The sequence below is a fragment of the Crinia signifera genome, chromosome 8, assembly GCF_055691185.1.
Source record: "Crinia signifera chromosome 8, ASM5569118v1, whole genome shotgun sequence".
Lineage (NCBI taxonomy): Eukaryota > Metazoa > Chordata > Amphibia > Anura > Myobatrachidae > Crinia > Crinia signifera.
In genome coordinates this window covers 70,121,817-70,149,215 of record NC_139224.1, presented here as the reverse complement: position 1 = coordinate 70,149,215, position 27,399 = coordinate 70,121,817, and the positions used below count along the sequence as shown (strand labels likewise).

The window sequence follows — 27,399 nt, the reverse complement described above, 5'->3', positions numbered from 1 at the left end:
ATTTTTTTCAGTTAGGAAACTTTTTTATTAGCTTACCTGGTTATAGAAGTAGAAGAGGGTAAAAAAGTGCCTGTATCTCACCTACAGCCATACCACATTGGATACGCCCAATCTCGTCTGATCTTGGAAGCTAAGAAGTGTTGGGCCTGGTTAGTACTTGGGTGGGAGACCACATGGGAACACCAGGTGCTGTAGGTTTTTTCCCATTACTTGCAAATTGTTTTTATTCTCTATCTATTTAAATTGGAAACTTTTTCTTTTTATTGCCAATACAGAGATTTGGGAGAGGTCAAACAGACACAATAGCCATCACCTAAAGACTTACCACACTGTTTAGGCCCAATTCCAACTGCTTTTGGCAGCTAAACAGTGTTGAGCCTCTTTAGTAGTTTAATTTGAGACCACCTGCTAATATCATGTCCTGTAGGTCTTTTTACATTACCAACACATGATTTTTTTCAGTTAGGAAACTTTTTTATTAGCTTACCTGGTTATAGAAGTAGAAGAGGTCAAAAAAGTGCCTGAATCTCACCTACAGCCATACCACATTGCATACGCCCAATCTCGTCTGATCTTGGAAGCTAAGCAGTGTTGGGCCTGGTTAGTACTTGGGTGGGAGACCACATGGGAACACCAGGTGCTGTAGGTTTTTTCCCATTACTGGCAAATTGTTTTTATTCTCTAGCTCTTTAAATTGGAAACTTTTTCTTTTTATTGCCAATACAGAGATTTGGGAGAGGTCAAACATACACAATAGCCATCACTTAAAGACTTACCATACTGTTTTGGCCCAATTCCAACTGCTTTTGGCAGCTAAACAGTGTTGAGCCTCTTTAGTAGTTTAATTTGAGACCACCTGCTAATATCATGTCCTGTAGGTCTTTTTACATTACCAACACATGATTTTTTTCAGTAAGCCATTACAGTTAGGAAACTTTTTTATTAGCTTACCTGGTTATAGAAGTAGAAGAGGGCAAAAAAGTGCATTTATCTCACCTACAGCAATATCACATTGGATACGCCCAATCTCGTCTGATCTTGGAAGCTAAGCAGTGTTGGGCCTGGTTAGTACTTGGGTGGGAGACCACATGGGAACACCAGGTGCTGTAGGTTTTTTCCCATTACTGGCAAATTGTTTTTATTCTCTAGCTATTTAAATTGGAAACTTTTTCTTTTTATTGCCAATACAGAGATTTAGGAGAGGTCAAACAGACACAATAGCCATCACCTAAAGACTTACCACACTGTTTAGGTCCATTTCCAACTGCTTTTGGCAGCTAAACAGTGTTGAGCCTCTTTAGTAGTTTAATTTGAGACCACCTGCTAATATAATGTCCTGTAGGTCTTTTTACATTACCAACACATGATTTTTTTCAGTAAGCCAATACAGTTAGGAAACTTTTTTATTTACTTAACTTGTTATAGAAGTAGAAGAGGGCAAAAAAGTGCTTGCATCTCACATACAGCCATACCACATTGGATATGCCCAATCCTGTCTGATCTTGGAAGCTAAGCAGTGTTGGGCCTGGTTAGTACTTGGGTGGGAGACCACATGGGAACACCAGGTGCTGTAGGTTTTTTTCCATTACTGGCAAATTGTTTTTATTCTCTAGCTATTTAAATTGGAAACTTTATCTTTTTATTGCCAATACAGACATTTGGGAGAGGTAAAACAGACACAATAGCCATCACCTAAAGACTTACCACACTGTTTAGGCCCAATTCCAACTGGTTTTGGCAGCTAAACAGTGTTGAGCCTCTTTAGTAGTTTAATTTGAGACCACCTGCTAATATCATGTCCTGTAGGTCTTTTTACATTACCAACACATGATTTTTTTCAGTTAGGAAACTTTTTTATTAGCTTACCTGGTTATAGAAGTAGAAGAGGGTAAAAAAGTGCCTGTATCTCACCTACAGCCATACCACATTGGATACGCCCAATCTCGTCTGATCTTGGAAGCTAAGAAGTGTTGGGCCTGGTTAGTACTTGGGTGGGAGACCACATGGGAAAACCAGGTGCTGTAGGTTTTTTCCCATTACTTGCAAATTGTTTTTATTCTCTATCTATTTAAATTGGAAACTTTTTCTTTTTATTGCCAATACAGAGATTTGGGAGAGGTCAAACAGATACAATAGCCATCACCTAAAGACTTACCACACTGTTTAGGCCCAATTATAACTGCTTTTGGCAGCTAAACAGTGTTGAGCCTCTTTAGTAGTTTAATTTGAGACCACCTGCTAATATCATGTCCTGTAGGTCTTTTTACATTACCAACACATGATTTTTTTCAGTTAGGAAACTTTTTTATTAGCTTACCTGGTTATAGAAGTGGAAGAGGTCAAAAAAGTGCCTGAATCTCACCTACAGCCATACCACATTGGATACGCCCAATCTCGTCTGATCTTGGAAGCTAAGCAGTGTTGGGCCTGGTTAGTACTTGGGTGGGAGACCACATGGGAACACCAGGTGCTGTAGGATTTTTCCCATTACTGGCAAATTGTTTTTATTCTCTAGCTCTTTAAATTGGAAACTTTTTCTTTTTATTTCCAATACAGAGATTTGGGAGAGGTCAAACATACACAATAGCCATCACTTAAAGACTTACCATACTGTTTTGGCCCAATTCCAACTGCTTTTGGCAGCTAAACAGTGTTGAGCCTCTTTAGTAGTTTAATTTGAGACCACCTGCTAATATCATGTCCTGTAGGTCTTTTTACATTACCAACACATGATTTTTTTCAGTAAGCCAATACAGTTAGGAAACTTTTTTATTAACTTACCTTGTGATAGAAGTAGAAGCGGGCAAAAAAGTGCATGTATCTCACCTACAGCCATACCACATTGGATATGCCCAATCACGTCCGATCTTGGAAGCTAAGCAGTGTTGGGCCTGGTTAGTACTTGGGTGGGAGACCACATGGGAACACCAGGTGCTGTAGGTTTTTTCCCATTACTGGCAAATTGTTTTTATTCTCTAGCTATTTAAATTGGAAACTTTTTCTTTTTATTGCCAATACAGACATTTGGGAGAGGTCAAACAGACACAATAGCCATCACCTAAAGACTTAACACAATGTTTCGGCCCAATTCCAACTGCTTTTGGCAGCTAAACAGTGTTGAGCCTCTTTAGTAGTTTAATTTGAGACCACCTGCTAATATTATGTCCTGTAGGTCTTTTTACATTACCAACACATGATTTTTTTCAGTAAGCCAATACAGTTAGGAAACTTTTTTATTAACTTACCTTGTTATAGAAGTAGAAGAGGGCAAAAAAGTGCTTGTATCTCACCTACAGCCATACCACATTGGATATGCCCAATCACGTCCGATCTTGGAAGCTAAGCAGTGTTGGGCCTGGTTAGTACTTGGGTGGGAGACCACATGGGAACACCAGGTGCTGTAGGTTTTTTCCCATTACTGGCAAATTGTTTTTATTCTCTAGCTATTTAAATTGGAAACTTTTTCTTTTTATTGCCAATACAGACATTGGGAGAGGTCAAACAGACACAATAGCCATCACCTAAAGACTTACCACAATGTTTCGGCCCAATTCCAACTGCTTTTGGCAGCTAAACAGTGTTGAGCCTCTTTAGTAGTTTAATTTGAGACCACCTGCTAATATTATGTCCTGTAGGTCTTTTTACATTACCAACACATGATTTTTTTCAGTAAGCCAATACAGTTAGGAAACTTTTTTATTAGCTTACCTTGTTATAGAAGTAGAAGAGGGCAAAAAAGTGCTTGCATCTCACATACAGCCATACCACATTGGATATGCCCAATCCTGTCTGATCTTGGAAGCTAAGCAGTGTTGGGACTGGTTAGTACTTGGGTGGGAGACACATGGGAACACCAGTTGCTGTAGGTTTTTTCCCATTACTGGCAAATTGTTTTTATTCTCTAGCTATTTAAATTGGAAACTTTTTCTTTTTATTGCCAATACAGAGATTTGGGAGAGGTCAAACAGACACAATAGCCATCACCTAAAGACTTACCACACTGTTTAGGCCCAATTCCAACTGCTTTTGGCAGCTAAACAGTGTTGAGCCTCTTTAGTAGTTTAATTTGAGACCACCTGCTAATATCATGTCCTGTAGTTCTATTTACATTACCAACACATGATTTTTTTCAGTAAGCCAATACAGTTAGGAAACTTTTTTATTAGCTTACCTGGTTATAGAAGTAGAAGAGGGCAAAAAAGTGCCTGTATCTCACCTACAGCCATATCACATTGGATACGCCCAATCTCGTCTGATCTTGGAAGCTAAGCAGTGTTGGGCCTGGTTAGTACTGTACTTGGGTGGGAGACCACATGGGAACACCAGGTGCTGTAGGTTTTTTCCCATTACTGGCAAATAGTTTTTATTTTCTAGCTATTTAAATTGGAAACTTTTTCGTTTTAATGCCAATACAGACATTTGGGAGAGGTAAAACAGACACAATAGCCATCACCTATAGACTTACCACACTGTTTAGGCCCAATTCCAACTGGTTTTGGCAGCTAAACAGTGTTGAGCCTCTTTAGTAGTTTAATTTGAGACCACCTGCTAATATCATGTCCTGTAGGTCTTTTTACATTACCAACACATGATTTTTTTCAGTTAGGAAACTTTTTTATTAGCTTACCTGGTTATAGAAGTAGAAGAGGGTAAAAAAGTGCCTGTATCTCACCTACAGCCATACCACATTGGATACGCCCAATCTCGTCTGATCTTGGAAGCTAAGAAGTGTTGGGCCTGGTTAGTACTTGGGTGGGAGACCACATGGGAACACCAGGTGCTGTAGGTTTTTTCCCATTACTTGCAAATTGTTTTTATTCTCTATCTATTTAAATTGGAAACTTTTTCTTTTTATTGCCAATACAGAGATTTGGGAGAGGTCAAACAGACACAATAGCCATCACCTAAAGACTTACCACACTGTTTAGGCCCAATTCCAACTGCTTTTGGCAGCTAAACAGTGTTGAGCCTCTTTAGTAGTTTAATTTGAGACCACCTGCTAATATCATGTCCTGTAGGTCTTTTTACATTACCAACACATGATTTTTTTCAGTTAGGAAACTTTTTTATTAGCTTACCTGGTTATAGAAGTAGAAGAGGTCAAAAAAGTGCCTGAATCTCACCTACAGCCATACCACATTGCATACGCCCAATCTCGTCTGATCTTGGAAGCTAAGCAGTGTTGGGCCTGGTTAGTACTTGGGTGGGAGACCACATGGGAACACCAGGTGCTGTAGGTTTTTTCCCATTACTGGCAAATTGTTTTTATTCTCTAGCTCTTTAAATTGGAAACTTTTTCTTTTTATTGCCAATACAGAGATTTGGGAGAGGTCAAACATACACAATAGCCATCACTTAAAGACTTACCATACTGTTTTGGCCCAATTCCAACTGCTTTTGGCAGCTAAACAGTGTTGAGCCTCTTTAGTAGTTTAATTTGAGACCACCTGCTAATATCATGTCCTGTAGGTCTTTTTACATTACCAACACATGATTTTTTTCAGTAAGCCATTACAGTTAGGAAACTTTTTTATTAGCTTACCTGGTTATAGAAGTAGAAGAGGGCAAAAAAGTGCATTTATCTCACCTACAGCAATATCACATTGGATACGCCCAATCTCGTCTGATCTTGGAAGCTAAGCAGTGTTGGGCCTGGTTAGTACTTGGGTGGGAGACCACATGGGAACACCAGGTGCTGTAGGTTTTTTCCCATTACTGGCAAATTGTTTTTATTCTCTAGCTATTTAAATTGGAAACTTTTTCTTTTTATTGCCAATACAGAGATTTAGGAGAGGTCAAACAGACACAATAGCCATCACCTAAAGACTTACCACACTGTTTAGGTCCATTTCCAACTGCTTTTGGCAGCTAAACAGTGTTGAGCCTCTTTAGTAGTTTAATTTGAGACCACCTGCTAATATAATGTCCTGTAGGTCTTTTTACATTACCAACACATGATTTTTTTCAGTAAGCCAATACAGTTAGGAAACTTTTTTATTTACTTAACTTGTTATAGAAGTAGAAGAGGGCAAAAAAGTGCTTGCATCTCACATACAGCCATACCACATTGGATATGCCCAATCCTGTCTGATCTTGGAAGCTAAGCAGTGTTGGGCCTGGTTAGTACTTGGGTGGGAGACCACATGGGAACACCAGGTGCTGTAGGTTTTTTTCCATTACTGGCAAATTGTTTTTATTCTCTAGCTATTTAAATTGGAAACTTTATCTTTTTATTGCCAATACAGACATTTGGGAGAGGTAAAACAGACACAATAGCCATCACCTAAAGACTTACCACACTGTTTAGGCCCAATTCCAACTGCTTTTGGCAGCTAAACAGTGTTGAGCCTCTTTAGTAGTTTAATTTGAGACCACCTGCTAATATCATGTCCTGTAGGTCTTTTTACATTACCAACACATGATTTTTTTCAGTTAGGAAACTTTTTTATTAGCTTACCTGGTTATAGAAGTAGAAGAGGGTAAAAAAGTGCCTGTATCTCACCTACAGCCATACCACATTGGATACGCCCAATCTCGTCTGATCTTGGAAGCTAAGAAGTGTTGGGCCTGGTTAGTACTTGGGTGGGAGACCACATGGGAAAACCAGGTGCTGTAGGTTTTTTCCCATTACTTGCAAATTGTTTTTATTCTCTATCTATTTAAATTGGAAACTTTTTCTTTTTATTGCCAATACAGAGATTTGGGAGAGGTCAAACAGATACAATAGCCATCACCTAAAGACTTACCACACTGTTTAGGCCCAATTCCAACTGCTTTTGGCAGCTAAACAGTGTTGAGCCTCTTTAGTAGTTTAATTTGAGACCACCTGCTAATATCATGTCCTGTAGGTCTTTTTACATTACCAACACATGATTTTTTTCAGTTAGGAAACTTTTTTATTAGCTTACCTGGTTATAGAAGTTGAAGAGGTCAAAAAAGTGCCTGAATCTCACCTACAGCCATACCACATTGGATACGCCCAATCTCGTCTGATCTTGGAAGCTAAGCAGTGTTGGGCCTGGTTAGTACTTGGGTGGGAGACCACATGGGAACACCAGGTGCTGTAGGATTTTTCCCATTACTGGCAAATTGTTTTTATTCTCTAGCTCTTTAAATTGGAAACTTTTTCTTTTTATTTCCAATACAGAGATTTGGGAGAGGTCAAACATACACAATAGCCATCACTTAAAGACTTACCATACTGTTTTGGCCCAATTCCAACTGCTTTTGGCAGCTAAACAGTGTTGAGCCTCTTTAGTAGTTTAATTTGAGACCACCTGCTAATATCATGTCCTGTAGGTCTTTTTACATTACCAACACATGATTTTTTTCAGTAAGCCAATACAGTTAGGAAACTTTTTTTTTAGCTTACCTGGTTATAGAAGTAGAAGAGGGCAAAAAAGTGCATGTATCTCACCTACAGCCATATCACATTGGATACGCCCAATCTCGTCTGATCTTGGAAGCTAAGCAGTGTTGGGCCTGGTTAGTACTTGGGTGGGAGACCACATGGGAACACCAGGTGCTGTAGGTTTTTTCCCATTACTGGCAAATTGTTTTTATTCTCTAGCTATTTAAATTGGAAACTTTTTCTTTTTATTGCCAATACAGAGATTTAGGAGAGGTCAAACAGACACAATAGCCATCACCTAAAGACTTACCACACTGTTTAGGCCCAATTCCAACTGCTTTTGGCAGCTAAACAGTGTTGAGCCTCTTTAGTAGTTTAATTTGAGACCACCTGCTAATATCATGTCCTGTAGGTCTTTTTACATTACCAACACATGATTTTTTTCAGTAAGCCAATACAGTTAGGGAACTTTTTTATAAGCTTACCTGGTTATAGAAGTAGAAGAGGGCAAAAAAGTGCTTGTATCTCACCTACAGCCATACCACATTGGATACGCCCAATCTCGTCTGATCTTGGAAGCTAAGCAGTGTTGTGCCTGGTTAGTACTTGGGTGGGAGACCACATGGGAACACCAGGTGCTGTAGGTTTTTTCCCATTACTGGCAAATTGTTTTTATTTTCTAGCTATTTAAATTGGAAACTTTTTCTTTTTATTGCCAATACAGAGATTTGGGAGAGGTCAAACAGACACAATAGCCATCACCTAAAGACTTACCACACTGTTTTGGCCCAATTCCAACTGCTTTTGGCAGCTAAACAGTGTTGAGCCTCTTTAGTAGTTTAATTTGAGACCACCTGCTAATATCATGTCCTGTAGGTCTTTTTACATTACCAACACATGATTTTTTTCAGTAAGCCAATACAGTTAGGAAACTTTTTTATTAACTTACCTTGTTATAGAAGTAGAAGAGGGCAAAAAAGTGCCTGTATCTCACCTACAGCCATACCACATTGGATATGCCCAATCACGTCCGATCTTGGAAGCTAAGCAGTGTTGGGCCTGGTTAGTACTTTGGTGGGAGACCACATGGGAACACCAGGTGCTGTAGGTTTTTTCCCATTACTGGCAAATTGTTTTTATTCTCTAGCTATTTAAATTGGAAACTTTTTCTTTTTATTGCCAATACAGAGATTTGGGAGAGGTCAAACAGACACAATAGCCATCACCTAAAGACTTATTACACTGTTTACTCCCAATTCCAACTGCTTTTGGCAGCTAAACAGTGTTGAGCCTCTTTAGTAGTTTAATTTGAGACCACCTGCTAATATCATGTCCTGTAGGTCTTTTTACATTACCAACACATGATTTTTTTCAGTAAGCCAATACAGTTAGGAAACTTTTTTAGTAACTTACCTTGTTATAGAAGTAGAAGAGGGCAAAAAAGTGCTTGCATCTCACCTACAGCCATACCACATTGGATACGCCCAATCTCGTCTGATCTTGGAAGCTAAGCAGTGTTGGGCCTGGTTAGTACTTGGGTGGGAGACACATGGGAACACCAGGTGCTGTAGGTTTTTTCCCATTACTGGCAAATTGTTTTTATTCTCTAGCTATTTAAATTGTAAACTTTTTCTTTTTATTGCCAATACAGAGATTTAGGAGAGGTCAAACAGACACAATAGCCATCACCTAAAGACTAACCACACTGTTTAGGCCCAATTCCAACTGCTTTTGGCAGCTAAACAGTGTTGAGCCTCTTTAGTAGTTTAATTTGAGACCACCTGCTAATATCATGTCCTGTAGTTCTATTTACATTACCAACACATGATTTTTTTCAGTAAGCCAATACAGTTAGGAAACTTTTTTATTAGCTTACCTGGTTATAGAAGTAGAAGAGGGCAAAAAAGTGCCTGTATCTCACCTACAGCCATACCACATTGGATACGCCCAATCTCGTCTGATCTTGGAAGCTAAGCAGTGTTGGGCCTGGTTAGTACTTGGGTGGGAGACCACATGGGAACACCAGGTGCTGTAGGTTTTTTCCCATTACTGGAAAATAGTTTTTATTTTCTAGCTATTTAAATTGGAAACTTTTTCTTTTTATTGCCAATACAGACATTTGGGAGAGGTAAAACAGACACAATAGCCATCACCTAAAGACTTACCACACTGTTTAGGCCCAATTCCAACTGGTTTTGGCAGCTAAACAGTGTTGAGCCTCTTTAGTAGTTTAATTTGAGACCACCTGCTAATATCATGTCCTGTAGGTCTTTTTACATTACCAACACATGATTTTTTTCAGTTAGGAAACTTTTTTATTAGCTTACCTGGTTATAGAAGTAGAAGAGGGTAAAAAAGTGCCTGTATCTCACCTACAGCCATACCACATTGGATACGCCCAATCTCGTCTGATCTTGGAAGCTAAGAAGTGTTGGGCCTGGTTAGTACTTGGGTGGGAGACCACATGGGAACACCAGGTGCTGTAGGTTTTTTCCCATTACTTGCAAATTGTTTTTATTCTCTATCTATTTAAATTGGAAACTTTTTCTTTTTATTGCCAATACAGAGATTTGGGAGAGGTCAAACAGACACAATAGCCATCACCTAAAGACTTACCACACTGTTTAGGCCCAATTCCAACTGCTTTTGGCAGCTAAACAGTGTTGAGCCTCTTTAGTAGTTTAATTTGAGACCACCTGCTAATATCATGTCCTGTAGGTCTTTTTACATTACCAACACATGATTTTTTTCAGTTAGGAAACTTTTTTATTAGCTTACCTGGTTATAGAAGTAGAAGAGGTCAAAAAAGTGCCTGAATCTCACCTACAGCCATACCACATTGGATACGCCCAATCTCGTCTGATCTTGGAAGCTAAGCAGTGTTGGGCCTGGTTAGTACTTGGGTGGGAGACCACATGGGAACACCAGGTGCTGTAGGTTTTTTCCCATTACTGGCAAATTGTTTTTATTCTCTAGCTCTTTAAATTGGAAACTTTTTCTTTTTATTGCCAATACAGAGATTTGGGAGAGGTCAAACATACACAATAGCCATCACTTAAAGACTTACCATACTGTTTTGGCCCAATTCCAACTGCTTTTGGCAGCTAAACAGTGTTGAGCCTCTTTAGTAGTTTAATTTGAGACCACCTGCTAATATCATGTCCTGTAGGTCTTTTTACATTACCAACACATGATTTTTTTCAGTAAGCCAATACAGTTAGGAAACTTTTTTATTAGCTTACCTGGTTATAGAAGTAGAAGAGGGCAAAAAAGTGCATGTATCTCACCTACAGCCATATCACATTGGATACGCCCAATCTCGTCTGATCTTGGAAGCTAAGCAGTGTTGGGCCTGGTTAGTACTTGGGTGGGAGACCACATGGGAACACCAGGTGCTGTAGGATTTTTCCCATTACTGGCAAATTGTTTTTATTCTCTAGCTCTTTAAATTGGAAACTTTTTCTTTTTATTTCCAATACAGAGATTTGGGAGAGGTCAAACATACACAATAGCCATCACTTAAAGACTTACCATACTGTTTTGGCCCAATTCCAACTGCTTTTGGCAGCTAAACAGTGTTGAGCCTCTTTAGTAGTTTAATTTGAGACCACCTGCTAATATCATGTCCTGTAGGTCTTTTTACATTACCAACACATGATTTTTTTCAGTAAGCCAATACAGTTAGGAAACTTTTTTATTAGCTTACCTGGTTATAGAAGTAGAAGAGGGCAAAAAAGTGCATGTATCTCACCTACAGCCATATCACATTGGATACGCCCAATCTCGTTGTTCTTGGAAGCTAAGCAGTGTTGGGCCTGGTTAGTACTTGGGTGGGAGACCACATGGGAACACCAGGTGCTGTAGGTTTTTTCCCATTACTGGCAAATTGTTTTTATTCTCTAGCTATTTAAATTGGAAACTTTTTCTTTTTATTGCCAATACAGAGATTTAGGAGAGGTCAAACAGACACAATAGCCATCACCTAAAGACTTACCACACTGTTTAGGCCCAATTCCAACTGCTTTTGGCAGCTAAACAGTGTTGAGCCTCTTTAGTAGTTTAATTTGAGACCACCTGCTAATATCATGTCCTGTAGGTCTTTTTACATTACCAACACATGATTTTTTTCAGTAAGCCAATACAGTTAGGGAACTTTTTTATAAGCTTACCTGGTTATAGAAGTAGAAGAGGGCAAAAAAGTGCTTGTATCTCACCTACAGCCATACCACATTGGATACGCCCAATCTCGTCTGATCTTGGAAGCTAAGCAGTGTTGTGCCTGGTTAGTACTTGGGTGGGAGACCACATGGGAACACCAGGTGCTGTAGGTTTTTTCCCATTACTGGCAAATTGTTTTTATTTTCTAGCTATTTAAATTGGAAACTTTTTCTTTTTATTGCCAATACAGAGATTTGGGAGAGGTCAAACAGACACAATAGCCATTACCTAAAGACTTACCACACTGTTTTGGCCCAATTCCAACTGCTTTTGGCAGCTAAACAGTGTTGAGCCTCTTTAGTAGTTTAATTTGAGACCACCTGCTAATATCATGTCCTGTAGGTCTTTTTACATTACCAACACATGATTTTTTTCAGTAAGCCAATACAGTTAGGAAACTTTTTTATTAACTTACCTTGTTATAGAAGTAGAAGAGGGCAAAAAAGTGCCTGTATCTCACCTACAGCCATACCACATTGGATATGCCCAATCACGTCCGATCTTGGAAGCTAAGCAGTGTTGGGCCTGGTTAGTACTTGGGTGGGAGACCACATGGGAACACCAGGTGCTGTAGGTTTTTTCCCATTACTGGCAAATTGTTTTTATTCTCTAGCTATTTAAATTGGAAACTTTTTCTTTTTATTGCCAATACAGACATTTGGGAGAGGTCAAACAGACACAATAGCCATCACCTAAAGACTTAACACAATGTTTCGGCCCAATTCCAACTGCTTTTGGCAGCTAAACAGTGTTGAGCCTCTTTAGTAGTTTAATTTGAGACCACCTGCTAATATTATGTCCTGTAGGTCTTTTTACCTTACCAACACATGATTTTTTTCAGTAAGCCAATACAGTTAGGAAACTTTTTTATTAACTTACCTTGTTATAGAAGTAGAAGAGGGCAAAAAAGTGCTTGTATCTCACCTACAGCCATACCACATTGGATATGCCCAATCACGTCCGATCTTGGAAGCTAAGCAGTGTTGGACCTGGTTAGTACTTGGGTGGGAGACCACATGGGAACACCAGGTGCTGTAGGTTTTTTCCCATTACTGGCAAATTGTTTTTATTTTCTAGCTATTTAAATTGGAAACTTTTTCTTTTTATTGCCAATACAGAGATTTGGGAGAGGTCAAACAGACACAATAGCCATCACCTAAAGACTTACCACACTGTTTTGGCCCAATTCCAACTGCTTTTGGCAGCTAAACAGTGTTGAGCCTCTTTAGTAGTTTAATTTGAGACCACCTGCTAATATCATGTCCTGTAGGTCTTTTTACATTACCAACACATGATTTTTTTCAGTAAGCCAATACAGTTAGGAAACTTTTTTATTAACTTACCTTGTTATAGAAGTAGAAGAGGGCAAAAAAGTGCTTGTATCTCACCTACAGCCATACCACATTGGATACGCCCAATCTCGTCTGATCTTGGAAGCTAAGCAGTGTTGTGCCTGGTTAGTACTTGGGTGGGAGACCACATGGGAACACCAGGTGCTGTAGGTTTTTTCCCATTACTGGCAAATTGTTTTTATTTTCTAGCTATTTAAATTGGAAACTTTTTCTTTTTATTGCCAATACAGAGATTTGGGAGAGGTCAAACAGACACAATAGCCATTACCTAAAGACTTACCACACTGTTTTGGCCCAATTCCAACTGCTTTTGGCAGCTAAACAGTGTTGAGCCTCTTTAGTAGTTTAATTTGAGACCACCTGCTAATATCATGTCCTGTAGGTCTTTTTACATTACCAACACATGATTTTTTTCAGTAAGCCAATACAGTTAGGAAACTTTTTTAGTAACTTACCTTGTTATAGAAGTAGAAGAGGGCAAAAAAGTGCCTGCATCTCACCTACAGCCATACCACATTGGATACGCCCAATCTCGTCCGATCTTGGAAGCTAAGCAGTGTTGGGCCTGGTTAGTACTTGGGTGGGAGACCACATGGGAACACCAGGTGCTGTAGGTTTTTTCCCATTACTGGCAAATTGTTTTTATTCTCTAGCTATTTAAATTGGAAACTTTTTCTTTTTATTGCCAATACAGACATTTGGGAGAGGTCAAACAGACACAATAGCCATCACCTAAAGACTTAACACAATGTTTCGGCCCAATTCCAACTGCTTTTGGCAGCTAAACAGTGTTGAGCCTCTTTAGTAGTTTAATTTGAGACCACCTGCTAATATTATGTCCTGTAGGTCTTTTTACCTTACCAACACATGATTTTTTTCAGTAAGCCAATACAGTTAGGAAACTTTTTTATTAACTTACCTTGTTATAGAAGTAGAAGAGGGCAAAAAAGTGCTTGTATCTCACCTACAGCCATACCACATTGGATATGCCCAATCACGTCCGATCTTGGAAGCTAAGCAGTGTTGGACCTGGTTAGTACTTGGGTGGGAGACCACATGGGAACACCAGGTGCTGTAGGTTTTTTCCCATTACTGGCAAATTGTTTTTATTTTCTAGCTATTTAAATTGGAAACTTTTTCTTTTTATTGCCAATACAGAGATTTGGGAGAGGTCAAACAGACACAATAGCCATCACCTAAAGACTTACCACACTGTTTTGGCCCAATTCCAACTGCTTTTGGCAGCTAAACAGTGTTGAGCCTCTTTAGTAGTTTAATTTGAGACCACCTGCTAATATCATGTCCTGTAGGTCTTTTTACATTACCAACACATGATTTTTTTCAGTAAGCCAATACAGTTAGGAAACTTTTTTATTAACTTACCTTGTTATAGAAGTAGAAGAGGGCAAAAAAGTGCCTGTATCTCACCTACAGCCATACCACATTGGATATGCCCAATCACGTCCGATCTTGGAAGCTAAGCAGTGTTGGGCCTGGTTAGTACTTGGGTGGGAGACCACATGGGAACACCAGGTGCTGTAGGTTTTTTCCCATTACTGGCAAATTGTTTTTATTCTCTAGCTATTTAAATTGGAAACTTTTTCTTTTTATTGCCAATACAGAGATTTGGGAGAGGTCAAACAGACACAATAGCCATCACCTAAAGACTTATTACACTGTTTACTCCCAATTCCAACTGCTTTTGGCAGCTAAACAGTGTTGAGCCTCTTTAGTAGTTTAATTTGAGACCACCTGCTAATATCATGTCCTGTAGGTCTTTTTACATTACCAACACATGATTTTTTTCAGTAAGCCAATACAGTTAGGAAACTTTTTTAGTAACTTACCTTGTTATAGAAGTAGAAGAGGGCAAAAAAGTGCTTGCATCTCACCTACAGCCATACCACATTGGATACGCCCAATCTCGTCTGATCTTGGAAGCTAAGCAGTGTTGGGCCTGGTTAGTACTTGGGTGGGAAACACATGGGAACACCAGGTGCTGTAGGTTTTTTCCCATTACTGGCAAATTGTTTTTATTCTCTAGCTATTTAAATTGTAAACTTTTTCTTTTTATTGCCAATACAGAGATTTAGGAGAGGTCAAACAGACACAATAGCCATCACCTAAAGACTTACCACACTGTTTAGGCCCAATTCCAACTGCTTTTGGCAGCTAAACAGTGTTGAGCCTCTTTAGTAGTTTAATTTGAGACCACCTGCTAATATCATGTCCTGTAGTTCTATTTACATTACCAACACATGATTTTTTTCAGTAAGCCAATACAGTTAGGAAACTTTTTTATTAGCTTACCTGGTTATAGAAGTAGAAGAGGGCAAAAAAGTGCCTGTATCTCACCTACAGCCATACCACATTGGATACGCCCAATCTCGTCTGATCTTGGAAGCTAAGCAGTGTTGGGCCTGGTTAGTACTTGGGTGGGAGACCACATGGGAACACCAGGTGCTGTAGGTTTTTTCCCATTACTGGCAAATAGTTTTTATTTTCTAGCTATTTAAATTGGAAACTTTTTCTTTTTATTGCCAATACAGACATTTGGGAGAGGTAAAACAGACACAATAGCCATCACCTAAAGACTTACCACACTGTTTAGGCCCAATTCCAACTGGTTTTGGCAGCTAAACAGTGTTGAGCCTCTTTAGTAGTTTAATTTGAGACCACCTGCTAATATCATGTCCTGTAGGTCTTTTTACATTACCAACACATGATTTTTTTCAGTTAGGAAACTTTTTTATTAGCTTACCTGGTTATAGAAGTAGAAGAGGGTAAAAAAGTGCCGGTATCTCACCTACAGCCATACCACATTGGATACGCCCAATCTCGTCTGATCTTGGAAGCTAAGAAGTGTTGGGCCTGGTTAGTACTTGGGTGGGAGACCACATGGGAACACCAGGTGCTGTAGGTTTTTTCCCATTACTTGCAAATTGTTTTTATTCTCTATCTATTTAAATTGGAAACTTTTTCTTTTTATTGCCAATACAGAGATTTGGGAGAGGTCAAACAGACACAATAGCCATCACCTAAAGACTTACCACACTGTTTAGGCCCAATTCCAACTGCTTTTGGCAGCTAAACAGTGTTGAGCCTCTTTAGTAGTTTAATTTGAGACCACCTGCTAATATCATGTCCTGTAGGTCTTTTTACATTACCAACACATGATTTTTTTCAGTTAGGAAACTTTTTTATTAGCTTACCTGGTTATAGAAGTAGAAGAGGTCAAAAAAGTGCCTGAATCTCACCTACAGCCATACCACATTGGATACGCCCAATCTCGTCTGATCTTGGAAGCTAAGCAGTGTTGAGCCTGGTTAGTACTTGGGTGGGAGACCACATGGGAACACCAGGTGCTGTAGGTTTTTTCCCATTACTGGCAAATTGTTTTTATTCTCTAGCTCTTTAAATTGGAAACTTTTTCTTTTTATTGCCAATACAGAGATTTGGGAGAGGTCAAACATACACAATAGCCATCACTTAAAGACTTACCATACTGTTTTGGCCCAATTCCAACTGCTTTTGGCAGCTAAACAGTGTTGAGCCTCTTTAGTAGTTTAATTTGAGACCACCTGCTAATATCATGTCCTGTAGGTCTTTTTACATTACCAACACATGATTTTTTTCAGTAAGCCAATACAGTTAGGAAACTTTTTTATTAGCTTACCTGGTTATAGAAGTAGAAGAGGGCAAAAAAGTGCATGTATCTCACCTACAGCCATATCACATTGGATACGCCCAATCTCGTCTGATCTTGGAAGCTAAGCAGTGTTGGGCCTGGTTAGTACTTGGGTGGGAGACCACATGGGAACACCAGGTGCTGTAGGATTTTTCCCATTACTGGCAAATTGTTTTTATTCTCTAGCTCTTTAAATTGGAAACTTTTTCTTTTTATTTCCAATACAGAGATTTGGGAGAGGTCAAACATACACAATAGCCATCACTTAAAGACTTACCATACTGTTTTGGCCCAATTCCAACTGCTTTTGGCAGCTAAACAGTGTTGAGCCTCTTTAGTAGTTTAATTTGAGATCACCTGCTAATATCATGTCCTGTAGGTCTTTTTACATTACCAACACATGATTTTTTTCAGTAAGCCAATACAGTTAGGAAACTTTTTTATTAGCTTACCTGGTTATAGAAGTAGAAGAGGGCAAAAAAGTGCATGTATCTCACCTACAGCCATATCACATTGGATACGCCCAATCTCGTCTGATCTTGGAAGCTAAGCAGTGTTGGGCCTGGTTAGTACTTGGGTGGGAGACCACATGGGAACACCAGGTGCTGTAGGTTTTTTCCCATTACTGGCAAATTGTTTTTATTCTCTAGCTATTTAAATTGGAAACTTTTTCTTTTTATTGCCAATACAGAGATTTAGGAGAGGTCAAACAGACACAATAGCCATCACCTAAAGACTTACCACACTGTTTAGGCCCAATTCCAACTGCTTTTGGCAGCTAAACAGTGTTGAGCCTCTTTAGTAGTTTAATTTGAGACCACCTGCTAATATCATGTCCTGTAGGTCTTTTTACATTACCAACACATGATTTTTTTCAGTAAGCCAATACAGTTAGGGAACTTTTTTATAAGCTTACCTGGTTATAGAAGTAGAAGAGGGCAAAAAAGTGCTTGTATCTCACCTACAGCCATACCACATTGGATACGCCCAATCTCGTCTGATCTTGGAAGCTAAGCAGTGTTGGGCCTGGTTAGTACTTGGGTGGGAGACCACATGGGAACACCAGGTGCTGTAGGTTTTTTCCCATTACTGGCAAATTGTTTTTATTCTCTAGCTATTTAAATTGGAAACTTTTTCTTTTTATTGCCAATACAGAGATTTGGGAGAGGTCAAACAGACACAATAGCCATCACCTAAAGACTTACCACACTGTTTTGGCCCAATTCCAACTGCTTTTGGCAGCTAAACAGTGTTGAGCCTCTTTAGTAGTTTAATTTGAGACCACCTGCTAATATCATGTCCTGTAGGTCTTTTTACATTACCAACACATGATTTTTTTCAGTAAGCCAATACAGTTAGGAAACTTTTTTATTAACTTACCTTGTTATAGAAGTAGAAGAGGGCAAAAAAGTGCCTGTATCTCACCTACAGCCATACCACATTGGATATGCCCAATCACATCCGATCTTGGAAGCTAAGCAGTGTTGGGCCTGGTTAGTACTTGGGTGGGAGACCACATGGGAACACCAGGTGCTGTAGGTTTTTTCCCATTACTGGCAAATTGTTTTTATTCTCTAGCTATTTAAATTGGAAACTTTTTCTTTTTATTGCCAATACAGACATTTGGGAGAGGTCAAACAGACACAATAACCATCACCTAAAGACTTAACACAATGTTTCGGCCCAATTCCAACTGCTTTTGGCAGCTAAACAGTGTTGAGCCTCTTTAGTAGTTTAATTTGAGACCACCTGCTAATATTATGTCCTGTAGGTCTTTTTACCTTACCAACACATGATTTTTTTCAGTAAACCAATACAGTTAGGAAACTTTTTTATTAACTTACCTTGTTATAGAAGTAGAAGAGGGCAAAAAAGTGCTTGTATCACACCTACAGCCATACCACATTGGATATGCCCAATCACGTCCGATCTTGGAAGCTAAGCAGTGTTGGGCCTGGTTAGTACTTGGGTGGGAGACCACATGGGAACACCAGGTGCTGTAGGTTTTTTCCCATTACTGGCAAATTGTTTTTATTCTCTAGCTATTTAAATTGGAAACTTTTTCTTTTTATTGCCAATACAGACATTGGGAGAGGTCAAACAGACACAATAGCCATCACCTAAAGACTTACCACAATGTTTCGGCCCAATTCCAACTGCTTTTGGCAGCTAAACAGTGTTGAGCCTCTTTAGTAGTTTAATTTGAGACCACCTGCTAATATTATGTCCTGTAGGTCTTTTTACATTACCAACACATGATTTTTTTCAGTAAGCCAATACAGTTAGGAAACTTTTTTATTAGCTTACCTTGTTATAGAAGTAGAAGAGGGCAAAAAAGTGCTTGCATCTCACATACAGCCATACCACATTGGATATGCCCAATCCTGTCTGATCTTGGAAGCTAAGCAGTGTTGGGCCTGGTTAGTACTTGGGTGGGAGACCACATGGGAACACCAGGTGCTGTAGGTTTTTTTCCATTACTGGCAAATTGTTTTTATTCTCTAGCTATTTAAATTGGAAACTTTATCTTTTTATTGCCAATACAGACATTTGGGAGAGGTAAAACAGACACAATAGCCATCACCTAAAGACTTACCACACTGTTTCGGCCCAATTCCAACTGGTTTTGGCAGCTAAACAGTGTTGAGCCTCTTTAGTAGTTTAATTTGAGACCACCTGCTAATATCATGTCCTGTAGGTCTTTTTACATTACCAACACATGATTTTTTTCAGTAAGCCAATACAGTTAGGGAACTTTTTTATAAGCTTACCTGGTTATAGAAGTAGAAGAGGGCAAAAAAGTGCTTGTATCTCACCTACAGCCATACCACATTGGATACGCCCAATCTCGTCTGATCTTGGAAGCTAAGCAGTGTTGGGCCTGGTTAGTACTTGGGTGGGAGACCACATGGGTACACCAGGTGCTGTAGGTTTTTTCCCATTACTGGCAAATTGTTTTTATTCTCTAGCTATTTAAATTGGAAACTTTTTCTTTTTATTGCCAATACAGAGATTTAGGAGAGGTCAAACAGACACAATAGCCATCACCTAAAGACTTACCACACTGTTTAGGCCCAATTCCAACTGCTTTTGGCAGCTAAACAGTGTTGAGCCTCTTTAGTAGTTTAATTTGAGACCACCTGCTAATATCATGTCCTGTAGGTCTTTTTACATTACCAACACATGATTTTTTTCAGTAAGCCAATACAGTTAGGGAACTTTTTTATAAGCTTACCTGGTTATAGAAGTAGAAGAGGGCAAAAAAGTGCTTGTATCTCACCTACAGCCATACCACATTGGATACGCCCAATCTCGTCTGATCTTGGAAGCTAAGCAGTGTTGTGCCTGGTTAGTACTTGGGTGGGAGACCACATGGGAACACCAGGTGCTGTAGGTTTTTTCCCATTACTGGCAAATTGTTTTTATTTTCTAGCTATTTAAATTGGAAACTTTTTCTTTTTATTGCCAATACAGAGATTTGGGAGAGGTCAAACAGACACAATAGCCATTACCTAAAGACTTACCACACTGTTTTGGCCCAATTCCAACTGCTTTTGGCAGCTAAACAGTGTTGAGCCTCTTTAGTAGTTTAATTTGAGACCACCTGCTAATATCATGTCCTGTAGGTCTTTTTACATTACCAACACATGATTTTTTTCAGTAAGCCAATACAGTTAGGAAACTTTTTTATTAACTTACCTTGTTATAGAAGTAGAAGAGGGCAAAAAAGTGCCTGTATCTCACCTACAGCCATACCACATTGGATATGCCCAATCACGTCCGATCTTGGAAGCTAAGCAGTGTTGGGCCTGGTTAGTACTTGGGTGGGAGACCACATGGGAACACCAGGTGCTGTAGGTTTTTTCCCATTACTGGCAAATTGTTTTTATTCTCTAGCTATTTAAATTGGAAACTTTTTCTTTTTATTGCCAATACAGACATTTGGGAGAGGTCAAACAGACACAATAGCCATCACCTAAAGACTTAACACAATGTTTCGGCCCAATTCCAACTGCTTTTGGCAGCTAAACAGTGTTGAGCCTCTTTAGTAGTTTAATTTGAGACCACCTGCTAATATTATGTCCTGTAGGTCTTTTTACCTTACCAACACATGATTTTTTTCAGTAAGCCAATACAGTTAGGAAACTTTTTTATTAACTTACCTTGTTATAGAAGTAGAAGAGGGCAAAAAAGTGCTTGTATCTCACCTACAGCCATACCACATTGGATATGCCCAATCACATCCGATCTTGGAAGCTAAGCAGTGTTGGACCTGGTTAGTACTTGGGTGGGAGACCACATGGGAACACCAGGTGCTGTAGGTTTTTTCCCATTACTGGCAAATTGTTTTTATTTTCTAGCTATTTAAATTGGAAACTTTTTCTTTTTATTGCCAATACAGAGATTTGGGAGAGGTCAAACAGACACAATAGCCATCACCTAAAGACTTACCACACTGTTTTGGCCCAATTCCAACTGCTTTTGGCAGCTAAACAGTGTTGAGCCTCTTTAGTAGTTTAATTTGAGACCACCTGCTAATATCATGTCCTGTAGGTCTTTTTACATTACCAACACATGATTTTTTTCAGTAAGCCAATACAGTTAGGAAACTTTTTTATTAACTTACCTTGTTATAGAAGTAGAAGAGGGCAAAAAAGTGCCTGTATCTCACCTACAGCCATACCACATTGGATATGCCCAATCACGTCCGATCTTGGAAGCTAAGCAGTGTTGGGCCTGGTTAGTACTTGGGTGGGAGACCACATGGGAACACCAGGTGCTGTAGGTTTTTTCCCATTACTGGCAAATTGTTTTTATTCTCTAGCTATTTAAATTGGAAACTTTTTCTTTTTATTGCCAATACAGAGATTTGGGAGAGGTCAAACAGACACAATAGCCATCACCTAAAGACTTATTACACTGTTTACTCCCAATTCCAACTGCTTTTGGCAGCTAAACAGTGTTGAGCCTCTTTAGTAGTTTAATTTGAGACCACCTGCTAATATCATGTCCTGTAGGTCTTTTTACATTACCAACACATGATTTTTTTCAGTAAGCCAATACAGTTAGGAAACTTTTTTAGTAACTTACCTTGTTATAGAAGTAGAAGAGGGCAAAAAAGTGCTTGCATCTCACCTACAGCCATACCACATTGGATACGCCCAATCTCGTCTGATCTTGGAAGCTAAGCAGTGTTGGGCCTGGTTAGTACTTGGGTGGGAAACACATGGGAACACCAGGTGCTGTAGGTTTTTTCCCATTACTGGCAAATTGTTTTTATTCTCTAGCTATTTAAATTGTAAACTTTTTCTTTTTATTGCCAATACAGAGATTTAGGAGAGGTCAAACAGACACAATAGCCATCACCTAAAGACTTACCACACTGTTTAGGCCCAATTCCAACTGCTTTTGGCAGCTAAACAGTGTTGAGCCTCTTTAGTAGTTTAATTTGAGACCACCTGCTAATATCATGTCCTGTAGTTCTATTTACATTACCAACACATGATTTTTTTCAGTAAGCCAATACAGTTAGGAAACTTTTTTATTAGCTTACCTGGTTATAGAAGTAGAAGAGGGCAAAAAAGTGCCTGTATCTCACCTACAGCCATACCACATTGGATACGCCCAATCTCGTCTGATCTTGGAAGCTAAGCAGTGTTGGGCCTGGTTAGTACTTGGGTGGGAGACCACATGGGAACACCAGGTGCTGTAGGTTTTTTCCCATTACTGGCAAATAGTTTTTATTTTCTAGATATTTAAATTGGAAACTTTTTCTTTTTATTGCCAATACAGACATTTGGGAGAGGTAAAACAGACACAATAGCCATCACCTAAAGACTTACCACACTGTTTAGGCCCAATTCCAACTGGTTTTGGCAGCTAAACAGTGTTGAGCCTCTTTAGTAGTTTAATTTGAGACCACCTGCTAATATCATGTCCTGTAGGTCTTTTTACATTACCAACACATGATTTTTTTCAGTTAGGAAACTTTTTTATTAGCTTACCTGGTTATAGAAGTAGAAGAGGGTAAAAAAGTGCCTGTATCTCACCTACAGCCATACCACATTGGATACGCCCAATCTCGTCTGATCTTGGAAGCTAAGAAGTGTTGGGCCTGGTTAGTACTTGGGTGGGAGACCACATGGGAACACCAGGTGCTGTAGGTTTTTTCCCATTACTTGCAAATTGTTTTTATTCTCTATCTATTTAAATTGGAAACTTTTTCTTTTTATTGCCAATACAGAGATTTGGGAGAGGTCAAACAGACACAATAGCCATCACCTAAAGACTTACCACACTGTTTAGGCCCAATTCCAACTGCTTTTGGCAGCTAAACAGTGTTGAGCCTCTTTAGTAGTTTAATTTGAGACCACCTGCTAATATCATGTCCTGTAGGTCTTTTTACATTACCAACACATGATTTTTTTCAGTTAGGAAACTTTTTTATTAGCTTACCTGGTTATAGAAGTAGAAGAGGTCAAAAAAGTGCCTGAATCTCACCTACAGCCATACCACATTGGATACGCCCAATCTCGTCTGATCTTGGAAGCTAAGCAGTGTTGGGCCTGGTTAGTACTTGGGTGGGAGACCACATGGGAACACCAGGTGCTGTAGGTTTTTTCCCATTACTGGCAAATTGTTTTTATTCTCTAGCTCTTTAAATTGGAAACTTTTTCTTTTTATTGCCAATACAGAGATTTGGGAGAGGTCAAACATACACAATAGCCATCACTTAAAGACTTACCATACTGTTTTGGCCCAATTCCAACTGCTTTTGGCAGCTAAACAGTGTTGAGCCTCTTTAGTAGTTTAATTTGAGACCACCTGCTAATATCATGTCCTGTAGGTCTTTTTACATTACCAACACATGATTTTTTTCAGTAAGCCAATACAGTTAGGAAACTTTTTTATTAGCTTACCTGGTTATAGAAGTAGAAGAGGGCAAAAAAGTGCATGTATCTCACCTACAGCCATATCACATTGGATACGCCCAATCTCGTCTGATCTTGGAAGCTAAGCAGTGTTGGGCCTGGTTAGTACTTGGGTGGGAGACCACATGGGAACACCAGGTGCTGTAGGATTTTTCCCATTACTGGCAAATTGTTTTTATTCTCTAGCTCTTTAAATTGGAAACTTTTTCTTTTTATTTCCAATACAGAGATTTGGGAGAGGTCAAACATACACAATAGCCATCACTTAAAGACTTACCATACTGTTTTGGCCCAATTCCAACTGCTTTTGGCAGCTAAACAGTGTTGAGCCTCTTTAGTAGTTTAATTTGAGACCACCTGCTAATATCATGTCCTGTAGGTCTTTTTACATTACCAACACATGATTTTTTTCAGTAAGCCAATACAGTTAGGAAACTTTTTTATTAGCTTACCTGGTTATAGAAGTAGAAGAGGGCAAAAAAGTGCATGTATCTCACCTACAGCCATATCACATTGGATACGCCCAATCTCGTTGTTCTTGGAAGCTAAGCAGTGTTGGGCCTGGTTAGTACTTGGGTGGGAGACCACATGGGAACACCAGGTGCTGTAGGTTTTTTCCCATTACTGGCAAATTGTTTTTATTCTCTAGCTATTTAAATTGGAAACTTTTTCTTTTTATTGCCAATACAGAGATTTAGGAGAGGTCAAACAGACACAATAGCCATCACCTAAAGACTTACCACACTGTTTAGGCCCAATTCCAACTGCTTTTGGCAGCTAAACAGTGTTGAGCCTCTTTAGTAGTTTAATTTGAGACCACCTGCTAATATCATGTCCTGTAGGTCTTTTTACATTACCAACACATGATTTTTTTCAGTAAGCCAATACAGTTAGGGAACTTTTTTATAAGCTTACCTGGTTATAGAAGTAGAAGAGGGCAAAAAAGTGCTTGTATCTCACCTACAGCCATACCACATTGGATACGCCCAATCTCGTCTGATCTTGGAAGCTAAGCAGTGTTGTGCCTGCTTAGTACTTGGGTGGGAGACCACATGGGAACACCAGGTGCTGTAGGTTTTTTCCCATTACTGGCAAATTGTTTTTATTTTCTAGCTATTTAAATTGGAAACTTTTTCTTTTTATTGCCAATACAGAGATTTGGGAGAGGTCAAACAGACACAATAGCCATTACCTAAAGACTTACCACACTGTTTTGGCCCAATTCCAACTGCTTTTGGCAGCTAAACAGTGTTGAGCCTCTTTAGTAGTTTAATTTGAGACCACCTGCTAATATCATGTCCTGTAGGTCTTTTTACATTACCAACACATGATTTTTTTCAGTAAGCCAATACAGTTAGGAAACTTTTTTATTAACTTACCTTGTTATAGAAGTAGAAGAGGGCAAAAAAGTGCCTGTATCTCACCTACAGCCATACCACATTGGATATGCCCAATCACGTCCGATCTTGGAAGCTAAGCAGTGTTGGGCCTGGTTAGTACTTGGGTGGGAGACCACATGGGAACACCAGGTGCTGTAGGTTTTTTCCCATTACTGGCAAATTGTTTTTATTCTCTAGCTATTTAAATTGGAAACTTTTTCTTTTTATTGCCAATACAGACATTTGGGAGAGGTCAAACAGACACAATAGCCATCACCTAAAGACTTAACACAATGTTTCGGCCCAATTCCAACTGCTTTTGGCAGCTAAACAGTGTTGAGCCTCTTTAGTAGTTTAATTTGAGACCACCTGCTAATATTATGTCCTGTAGGTCTTTTTACCTTACCAACACATGATTTTTTTCAGTAAGCCAATACAGTTAGGAAACTTTTTTATTAACTTACCTTGTTATAGAAGTAGAAGAGGGCAAAAAAGTGCTTGTATCTCACCTACAGCCATACCACATTGGATATGCCCAATCACGTCCGATCTTGGAAGCTAAGCAGTGTTGGACCTGGTTAGTACTTGGGTGGGAGACCACATGGGAACACCAGGTGCTGTAGGTTTTTTCCCATTACTGGCAAATTGTTTTTATTTTCTAGCTATTTAAATTGGAAACTTTTTCTTTTTATTGCCAATACAGAGATTTGGGAGAGGTCAAACAGACACAATAGCCATCACCTAAAGACTTACCACACTGTTTTGGCCCAATTCCAACTGCTTTTGGCAGCTAAACAGTGTTGAGCCTCTTTAGTAGTTTAATTTGAGACCACCTGCTAATATCATGTCCTGTAGGTCTTTTTACATTACCAACACATGATTTTTTTCAGTAAGCCAATACAGTTAGGAAACTTTTTTATTAACTTACCTTGTTATAGAAGTAGAAGAGGGCAAAAAAGTGCCTGTATCTCACCTACAGCCATACCACATTGGATATGCCCAATCACGTCCGATCTTGGAAGCTAAGCAGTGTTGGGCCTGGTTAGTACTTGGGTGGGAGACCACATGGGAACACCAGGTGCTGTAGGTTTTTTCCCATTACTGGCAAATTGTTTTTATTCTCTAGCTATTTAAATTGGAAACTTTTTCTTTTTATTGCCAATACAGAGATTTGGGAGAGGTCAAACAGACACAATAGCCATCACCTAAAGACTTATTACACTGTTTACTCCCAATTCCAACTGCTTTTGGCAGCTAAACAGTGTTGAGCCTCTTTAGTAGTTTAATTTGAGACCACCTGCTAATATCATGTCCTGTAGGTCTTTTTACATTACCAACACATGATTTTTTTCAGTAAGCCAATACAGTTAGGAAACTTTTTTAGTAACTTACCTTGTTATAGAAGTAGAAGAGGGCAAAAAAGTGCTTGCATCTCACCTACAGCCATACCACATTGGATACGCCCAATCTCGTCTGATCTTGGAAGCTAAGCAGTGTTGGGCCTGGTTAGTACTTGGGTGGGAAACACATGGGAACACCAGGTGCTGTAGGTTTTTTCCCATTACTGGCAAATTGTTTTTATTCTCTAGCTATTTAAATTGTAAACTTTTTCTTTTTATTGCCAATACAGAGATTTAGGAGAGGTCAAACAGACACAATAGCCATCACCTAAAGACTTACCACACTGTTTAGGCCCAATTCCAACTGCTTTTGGCAGCTAAACAGTGTTGAGCCTCTTTAGTAGTTTAATTTGAGACCACCTGCTAATATCATGTCCTGTAGTTCTATTTACATTACCAACACATGATTTTTTTCAGTAAGCCAATACAGTTAGGAAACTTTTTTATTAGCTTACCTGGTTATAGAAGTAGAAGAGGGCAAAAAAGTGCCTGTATCTCACCTACAGCCATACCACATTGGATACGCCCAATCTCGTCTGATCTTGGAAGCTAAGCAGTGTTGGGCCTGGTTAGTACTTGGGTGGGAGACCACATGGGAACACCAGGTGCTGTAGGTTTTTTCCCATTACTGGCAAATAGTTTTTATTTTCTAGCTATTTAAATTGGAAACTTTTTCTTTTTATTGCCAATACAGACATTTGGGAGAGGTAAAACAGACACAATAGCCATCACCTAAAGACTTACCACACTGTTTAGGCCCAATTCCAACTGGTTTTGGCAGCTAAACAGTGTTGAGCCTCTTTAGTAGTTTAATTTGAGACCACCTGCTAATATCATGTCCTGTAGGTCTTTTTACATTACCAACACATGATTTTTTTCAGTTAGGAAACTTTTTTATTAGCTTACCTGGTTATAGAAGTAGAAGAGGGTAAAAAAGTGCCTGTATCTCACCTACAGCCATACCACATTGGATACGCCCAATCTCGTCTGATCTTGGAAGCTAAGAAGTGTTGGGCCTGGTTAGTACTTGGGTGGGAGACCACATGGGAACACCAGGTGCTGTAGGTTTTTTCCCATTA

General features: G+C 39.2%; 59 non-coding genes and 1 pseudogene across 59 annotated transcripts; all 60 read left to right on the top strand.

Annotated features, from left to right (window-relative positions):
• The first annotated feature begins 79 nt into the window (after positions 1 to 79).
• On the top strand, positions 80 to 198 carry LOC146032039 (5S ribosomal RNA). The gene has a single exon (XR_014457487.1). It is a non-coding gene; the product is annotated as a 5S ribosomal RNA (ribosomal RNA).
• A 332-nt stretch (positions 199 to 530) lies between these two features.
• LOC146030773 (5S ribosomal RNA) lies at positions 531 to 649 on the top strand. Its single transcript, XR_014456259.1, has one exon. It is a non-coding gene; the product is annotated as a 5S ribosomal RNA (ribosomal RNA).
• Positions 650 to 994: 345 nt separating this feature from the next.
• Positions 995 to 1,113, top strand: LOC146032409 (5S ribosomal RNA). Its single transcript, XR_014457846.1, has one exon. It is a non-coding gene; the product is annotated as a 5S ribosomal RNA (ribosomal RNA).
• Positions 1,114 to 1,458: 345 nt separating this feature from the next.
• On the top strand, positions 1,459 to 1,577 carry LOC146033611 (5S ribosomal RNA). The gene has a single exon (XR_014459020.1). It is a non-coding gene; the product is annotated as a 5S ribosomal RNA (ribosomal RNA).
• Positions 1,578 to 1,909: 332 nt separating this feature from the next.
• On the top strand, positions 1,910 to 2,028 carry LOC146031979 (5S ribosomal RNA). The gene has a single exon (XR_014457429.1). It is a non-coding gene; the product is annotated as a 5S ribosomal RNA (ribosomal RNA).
• A 332-nt stretch (positions 2,029 to 2,360) lies between these two features.
• Positions 2,361 to 2,479, top strand: LOC146031291 (5S ribosomal RNA). Its single transcript, XR_014456760.1, has one exon. It is a non-coding gene; the product is annotated as a 5S ribosomal RNA (ribosomal RNA).
• Positions 2,480 to 2,824: 345 nt separating this feature from the next.
• On the top strand, positions 2,825 to 2,943 carry LOC146031171 (5S ribosomal RNA). Its single transcript, XR_014456644.1, has one exon. It is a non-coding gene; the product is annotated as a 5S ribosomal RNA (ribosomal RNA).
• Positions 2,944 to 3,288: 345 nt separating this feature from the next.
• Positions 3,289 to 3,407, top strand: LOC146031170 (5S ribosomal RNA). Its single transcript, XR_014456643.1, has one exon. It is a non-coding gene; the product is annotated as a 5S ribosomal RNA (ribosomal RNA).
• A 344-nt stretch (positions 3,408 to 3,751) lies between these two features.
• On the top strand, positions 3,752 to 3,869 carry LOC146028671 (5S ribosomal RNA; annotated as a pseudogene).
• Positions 3,870 to 4,214: 345 nt separating this feature from the next.
• Positions 4,215 to 4,338, top strand: LOC146027613 (5S ribosomal RNA). Its single transcript, XR_014455006.1, has one exon. It is a non-coding gene; the product is annotated as a 5S ribosomal RNA (ribosomal RNA).
• A 332-nt stretch (positions 4,339 to 4,670) lies between these two features.
• LOC146032038 (5S ribosomal RNA) lies at positions 4,671 to 4,789 on the top strand. Its single transcript, XR_014457486.1, has one exon. It is a non-coding gene; the product is annotated as a 5S ribosomal RNA (ribosomal RNA).
• Positions 4,790 to 5,121: 332 nt separating this feature from the next.
• On the top strand, positions 5,122 to 5,240 carry LOC146030772 (5S ribosomal RNA). Its single transcript, XR_014456258.1, has one exon. It is a non-coding gene; the product is annotated as a 5S ribosomal RNA (ribosomal RNA).
• A 345-nt stretch (positions 5,241 to 5,585) lies between these two features.
• On the top strand, positions 5,586 to 5,704 carry LOC146032408 (5S ribosomal RNA). The gene has a single exon (XR_014457845.1). It is a non-coding gene; the product is annotated as a 5S ribosomal RNA (ribosomal RNA).
• A 345-nt stretch (positions 5,705 to 6,049) lies between these two features.
• On the top strand, positions 6,050 to 6,168 carry LOC146033609 (5S ribosomal RNA). Its single transcript, XR_014459017.1, has one exon. It is a non-coding gene; the product is annotated as a 5S ribosomal RNA (ribosomal RNA).
• Positions 6,169 to 6,500: 332 nt separating this feature from the next.
• On the top strand, positions 6,501 to 6,619 carry LOC146031977 (5S ribosomal RNA). Its single transcript, XR_014457427.1, has one exon. It is a non-coding gene; the product is annotated as a 5S ribosomal RNA (ribosomal RNA).
• Positions 6,620 to 6,951: 332 nt separating this feature from the next.
• Positions 6,952 to 7,070, top strand: LOC146031290 (5S ribosomal RNA). The gene has a single exon (XR_014456759.1). It is a non-coding gene; the product is annotated as a 5S ribosomal RNA (ribosomal RNA).
• A 345-nt stretch (positions 7,071 to 7,415) lies between these two features.
• LOC146031305 (5S ribosomal RNA) lies at positions 7,416 to 7,534 on the top strand. The gene has a single exon (XR_014456773.1). It is a non-coding gene; the product is annotated as a 5S ribosomal RNA (ribosomal RNA).
• Positions 7,535 to 7,879: 345 nt separating this feature from the next.
• On the top strand, positions 7,880 to 7,998 carry LOC146032767 (5S ribosomal RNA). Its single transcript, XR_014458186.1, has one exon. It is a non-coding gene; the product is annotated as a 5S ribosomal RNA (ribosomal RNA).
• Positions 7,999 to 8,343: 345 nt separating this feature from the next.
• On the top strand, positions 8,344 to 8,462 carry LOC146031549 (5S ribosomal RNA). Its single transcript, XR_014457013.1, has one exon. It is a non-coding gene; the product is annotated as a 5S ribosomal RNA (ribosomal RNA).
• A 345-nt stretch (positions 8,463 to 8,807) lies between these two features.
• On the top strand, positions 8,808 to 8,925 carry LOC146034129 (5S ribosomal RNA). Its single transcript, XR_014459535.1, has one exon. It is a non-coding gene; the product is annotated as a 5S ribosomal RNA (ribosomal RNA).
• Positions 8,926 to 9,270: 345 nt separating this feature from the next.
• LOC146029517 (5S ribosomal RNA) lies at positions 9,271 to 9,389 on the top strand. The gene has a single exon (XR_014455358.1). It is a non-coding gene; the product is annotated as a 5S ribosomal RNA (ribosomal RNA).
• Positions 9,390 to 9,721: 332 nt separating this feature from the next.
• Positions 9,722 to 9,840, top strand: LOC146032036 (5S ribosomal RNA). The gene has a single exon (XR_014457484.1). It is a non-coding gene; the product is annotated as a 5S ribosomal RNA (ribosomal RNA).
• Positions 9,841 to 10,172: 332 nt separating this feature from the next.
• Positions 10,173 to 10,291, top strand: LOC146029506 (5S ribosomal RNA). Its single transcript, XR_014455357.1, has one exon. It is a non-coding gene; the product is annotated as a 5S ribosomal RNA (ribosomal RNA).
• Positions 10,292 to 10,636: 345 nt separating this feature from the next.
• Positions 10,637 to 10,755, top strand: LOC146032826 (5S ribosomal RNA). Its single transcript, XR_014458242.1, has one exon. It is a non-coding gene; the product is annotated as a 5S ribosomal RNA (ribosomal RNA).
• Positions 10,756 to 11,100: 345 nt separating this feature from the next.
• LOC146027626 (5S ribosomal RNA) lies at positions 11,101 to 11,218 on the top strand. The gene has a single exon (XR_014455017.1). It is a non-coding gene; the product is annotated as a 5S ribosomal RNA (ribosomal RNA).
• A 345-nt stretch (positions 11,219 to 11,563) lies between these two features.
• On the top strand, positions 11,564 to 11,682 carry LOC146032766 (5S ribosomal RNA). The gene has a single exon (XR_014458185.1). It is a non-coding gene; the product is annotated as a 5S ribosomal RNA (ribosomal RNA).
• A 345-nt stretch (positions 11,683 to 12,027) lies between these two features.
• On the top strand, positions 12,028 to 12,146 carry LOC146031169 (5S ribosomal RNA). Its single transcript, XR_014456641.1, has one exon. It is a non-coding gene; the product is annotated as a 5S ribosomal RNA (ribosomal RNA).
• A 345-nt stretch (positions 12,147 to 12,491) lies between these two features.
• On the top strand, positions 12,492 to 12,610 carry LOC146032260 (5S ribosomal RNA). The gene has a single exon (XR_014457704.1). It is a non-coding gene; the product is annotated as a 5S ribosomal RNA (ribosomal RNA).
• A 345-nt stretch (positions 12,611 to 12,955) lies between these two features.
• LOC146032765 (5S ribosomal RNA) lies at positions 12,956 to 13,074 on the top strand. Its single transcript, XR_014458184.1, has one exon. It is a non-coding gene; the product is annotated as a 5S ribosomal RNA (ribosomal RNA).
• A 345-nt stretch (positions 13,075 to 13,419) lies between these two features.
• LOC146031538 (5S ribosomal RNA) lies at positions 13,420 to 13,538 on the top strand. Its single transcript, XR_014457002.1, has one exon. It is a non-coding gene; the product is annotated as a 5S ribosomal RNA (ribosomal RNA).
• A 345-nt stretch (positions 13,539 to 13,883) lies between these two features.
• On the top strand, positions 13,884 to 14,002 carry LOC146032259 (5S ribosomal RNA). The gene has a single exon (XR_014457703.1). It is a non-coding gene; the product is annotated as a 5S ribosomal RNA (ribosomal RNA).
• Positions 14,003 to 14,347: 345 nt separating this feature from the next.
• On the top strand, positions 14,348 to 14,466 carry LOC146031168 (5S ribosomal RNA). The gene has a single exon (XR_014456640.1). It is a non-coding gene; the product is annotated as a 5S ribosomal RNA (ribosomal RNA).
• A 345-nt stretch (positions 14,467 to 14,811) lies between these two features.
• LOC146034733 (5S ribosomal RNA) lies at positions 14,812 to 14,929 on the top strand. Its single transcript, XR_014460136.1, has one exon. It is a non-coding gene; the product is annotated as a 5S ribosomal RNA (ribosomal RNA).
• Positions 14,930 to 15,274: 345 nt separating this feature from the next.
• On the top strand, positions 15,275 to 15,393 carry LOC146029495 (5S ribosomal RNA). The gene has a single exon (XR_014455355.1). It is a non-coding gene; the product is annotated as a 5S ribosomal RNA (ribosomal RNA).
• A 332-nt stretch (positions 15,394 to 15,725) lies between these two features.
• On the top strand, positions 15,726 to 15,844 carry LOC146032035 (5S ribosomal RNA). The gene has a single exon (XR_014457483.1). It is a non-coding gene; the product is annotated as a 5S ribosomal RNA (ribosomal RNA).
• Positions 15,845 to 16,176: 332 nt separating this feature from the next.
• LOC146032278 (5S ribosomal RNA) lies at positions 16,177 to 16,295 on the top strand. The gene has a single exon (XR_014457720.1). It is a non-coding gene; the product is annotated as a 5S ribosomal RNA (ribosomal RNA).
• Positions 16,296 to 16,640: 345 nt separating this feature from the next.
• On the top strand, positions 16,641 to 16,759 carry LOC146032825 (5S ribosomal RNA). Its single transcript, XR_014458241.1, has one exon. It is a non-coding gene; the product is annotated as a 5S ribosomal RNA (ribosomal RNA).
• Positions 16,760 to 17,104: 345 nt separating this feature from the next.
• On the top strand, positions 17,105 to 17,223 carry LOC146031302 (5S ribosomal RNA). The gene has a single exon (XR_014456771.1). It is a non-coding gene; the product is annotated as a 5S ribosomal RNA (ribosomal RNA).
• A 345-nt stretch (positions 17,224 to 17,568) lies between these two features.
• On the top strand, positions 17,569 to 17,687 carry LOC146029482 (5S ribosomal RNA). The gene has a single exon (XR_014455353.1). It is a non-coding gene; the product is annotated as a 5S ribosomal RNA (ribosomal RNA).
• Positions 17,688 to 18,032: 345 nt separating this feature from the next.
• Positions 18,033 to 18,151, top strand: LOC146030737 (5S ribosomal RNA). Its single transcript, XR_014456227.1, has one exon. It is a non-coding gene; the product is annotated as a 5S ribosomal RNA (ribosomal RNA).
• Positions 18,152 to 18,496: 345 nt separating this feature from the next.
• LOC146031167 (5S ribosomal RNA) lies at positions 18,497 to 18,615 on the top strand. Its single transcript, XR_014456639.1, has one exon. It is a non-coding gene; the product is annotated as a 5S ribosomal RNA (ribosomal RNA).
• Positions 18,616 to 18,959: 344 nt separating this feature from the next.
• LOC146033608 (5S ribosomal RNA) lies at positions 18,960 to 19,078 on the top strand. Its single transcript, XR_014459016.1, has one exon. It is a non-coding gene; the product is annotated as a 5S ribosomal RNA (ribosomal RNA).
• A 345-nt stretch (positions 19,079 to 19,423) lies between these two features.
• Positions 19,424 to 19,542, top strand: LOC146031995 (5S ribosomal RNA). Its single transcript, XR_014457445.1, has one exon. It is a non-coding gene; the product is annotated as a 5S ribosomal RNA (ribosomal RNA).
• A 345-nt stretch (positions 19,543 to 19,887) lies between these two features.
• LOC146032764 (5S ribosomal RNA) lies at positions 19,888 to 20,006 on the top strand. Its single transcript, XR_014458183.1, has one exon. It is a non-coding gene; the product is annotated as a 5S ribosomal RNA (ribosomal RNA).
• Positions 20,007 to 20,351: 345 nt separating this feature from the next.
• LOC146031166 (5S ribosomal RNA) lies at positions 20,352 to 20,470 on the top strand. The gene has a single exon (XR_014456638.1). It is a non-coding gene; the product is annotated as a 5S ribosomal RNA (ribosomal RNA).
• A 345-nt stretch (positions 20,471 to 20,815) lies between these two features.
• On the top strand, positions 20,816 to 20,934 carry LOC146031646 (5S ribosomal RNA). Its single transcript, XR_014457108.1, has one exon. It is a non-coding gene; the product is annotated as a 5S ribosomal RNA (ribosomal RNA).
• Positions 20,935 to 21,279: 345 nt separating this feature from the next.
• LOC146031165 (5S ribosomal RNA) lies at positions 21,280 to 21,398 on the top strand. Its single transcript, XR_014456637.1, has one exon. It is a non-coding gene; the product is annotated as a 5S ribosomal RNA (ribosomal RNA).
• Positions 21,399 to 21,743: 345 nt separating this feature from the next.
• Positions 21,744 to 21,861, top strand: LOC146034732 (5S ribosomal RNA). The gene has a single exon (XR_014460135.1). It is a non-coding gene; the product is annotated as a 5S ribosomal RNA (ribosomal RNA).
• Positions 21,862 to 22,206: 345 nt separating this feature from the next.
• On the top strand, positions 22,207 to 22,325 carry LOC146029471 (5S ribosomal RNA). The gene has a single exon (XR_014455352.1). It is a non-coding gene; the product is annotated as a 5S ribosomal RNA (ribosomal RNA).
• Positions 22,326 to 22,657: 332 nt separating this feature from the next.
• On the top strand, positions 22,658 to 22,776 carry LOC146032034 (5S ribosomal RNA). The gene has a single exon (XR_014457482.1). It is a non-coding gene; the product is annotated as a 5S ribosomal RNA (ribosomal RNA).
• Positions 22,777 to 23,108: 332 nt separating this feature from the next.
• LOC146029460 (5S ribosomal RNA) lies at positions 23,109 to 23,227 on the top strand. The gene has a single exon (XR_014455351.1). It is a non-coding gene; the product is annotated as a 5S ribosomal RNA (ribosomal RNA).
• Positions 23,228 to 23,572: 345 nt separating this feature from the next.
• On the top strand, positions 23,573 to 23,691 carry LOC146032824 (5S ribosomal RNA). The gene has a single exon (XR_014458240.1). It is a non-coding gene; the product is annotated as a 5S ribosomal RNA (ribosomal RNA).
• Positions 23,692 to 24,036: 345 nt separating this feature from the next.
• Positions 24,037 to 24,154, top strand: LOC146027625 (5S ribosomal RNA). The gene has a single exon (XR_014455016.1). It is a non-coding gene; the product is annotated as a 5S ribosomal RNA (ribosomal RNA).
• A 345-nt stretch (positions 24,155 to 24,499) lies between these two features.
• On the top strand, positions 24,500 to 24,618 carry LOC146034363 (5S ribosomal RNA). The gene has a single exon (XR_014459770.1). It is a non-coding gene; the product is annotated as a 5S ribosomal RNA (ribosomal RNA).
• Positions 24,619 to 24,963: 345 nt separating this feature from the next.
• On the top strand, positions 24,964 to 25,082 carry LOC146031163 (5S ribosomal RNA). Its single transcript, XR_014456636.1, has one exon. It is a non-coding gene; the product is annotated as a 5S ribosomal RNA (ribosomal RNA).
• Positions 25,083 to 25,427: 345 nt separating this feature from the next.
• LOC146032258 (5S ribosomal RNA) lies at positions 25,428 to 25,546 on the top strand. The gene has a single exon (XR_014457702.1). It is a non-coding gene; the product is annotated as a 5S ribosomal RNA (ribosomal RNA).
• Positions 25,547 to 25,891: 345 nt separating this feature from the next.
• Positions 25,892 to 26,010, top strand: LOC146031162 (5S ribosomal RNA). The gene has a single exon (XR_014456635.1). It is a non-coding gene; the product is annotated as a 5S ribosomal RNA (ribosomal RNA).
• Positions 26,011 to 26,355: 345 nt separating this feature from the next.
• On the top strand, positions 26,356 to 26,473 carry LOC146034730 (5S ribosomal RNA). Its single transcript, XR_014460134.1, has one exon. It is a non-coding gene; the product is annotated as a 5S ribosomal RNA (ribosomal RNA).
• Positions 26,474 to 26,818: 345 nt separating this feature from the next.
• Positions 26,819 to 26,937, top strand: LOC146029448 (5S ribosomal RNA). The gene has a single exon (XR_014455350.1). It is a non-coding gene; the product is annotated as a 5S ribosomal RNA (ribosomal RNA).
• A 332-nt stretch (positions 26,938 to 27,269) lies between these two features.
• On the top strand, positions 27,270 to 27,388 carry LOC146032032 (5S ribosomal RNA). The gene has a single exon (XR_014457481.1). It is a non-coding gene; the product is annotated as a 5S ribosomal RNA (ribosomal RNA).
• The last annotated feature ends 11 nt before the right edge of the window (positions 27,389 to 27,399 follow it).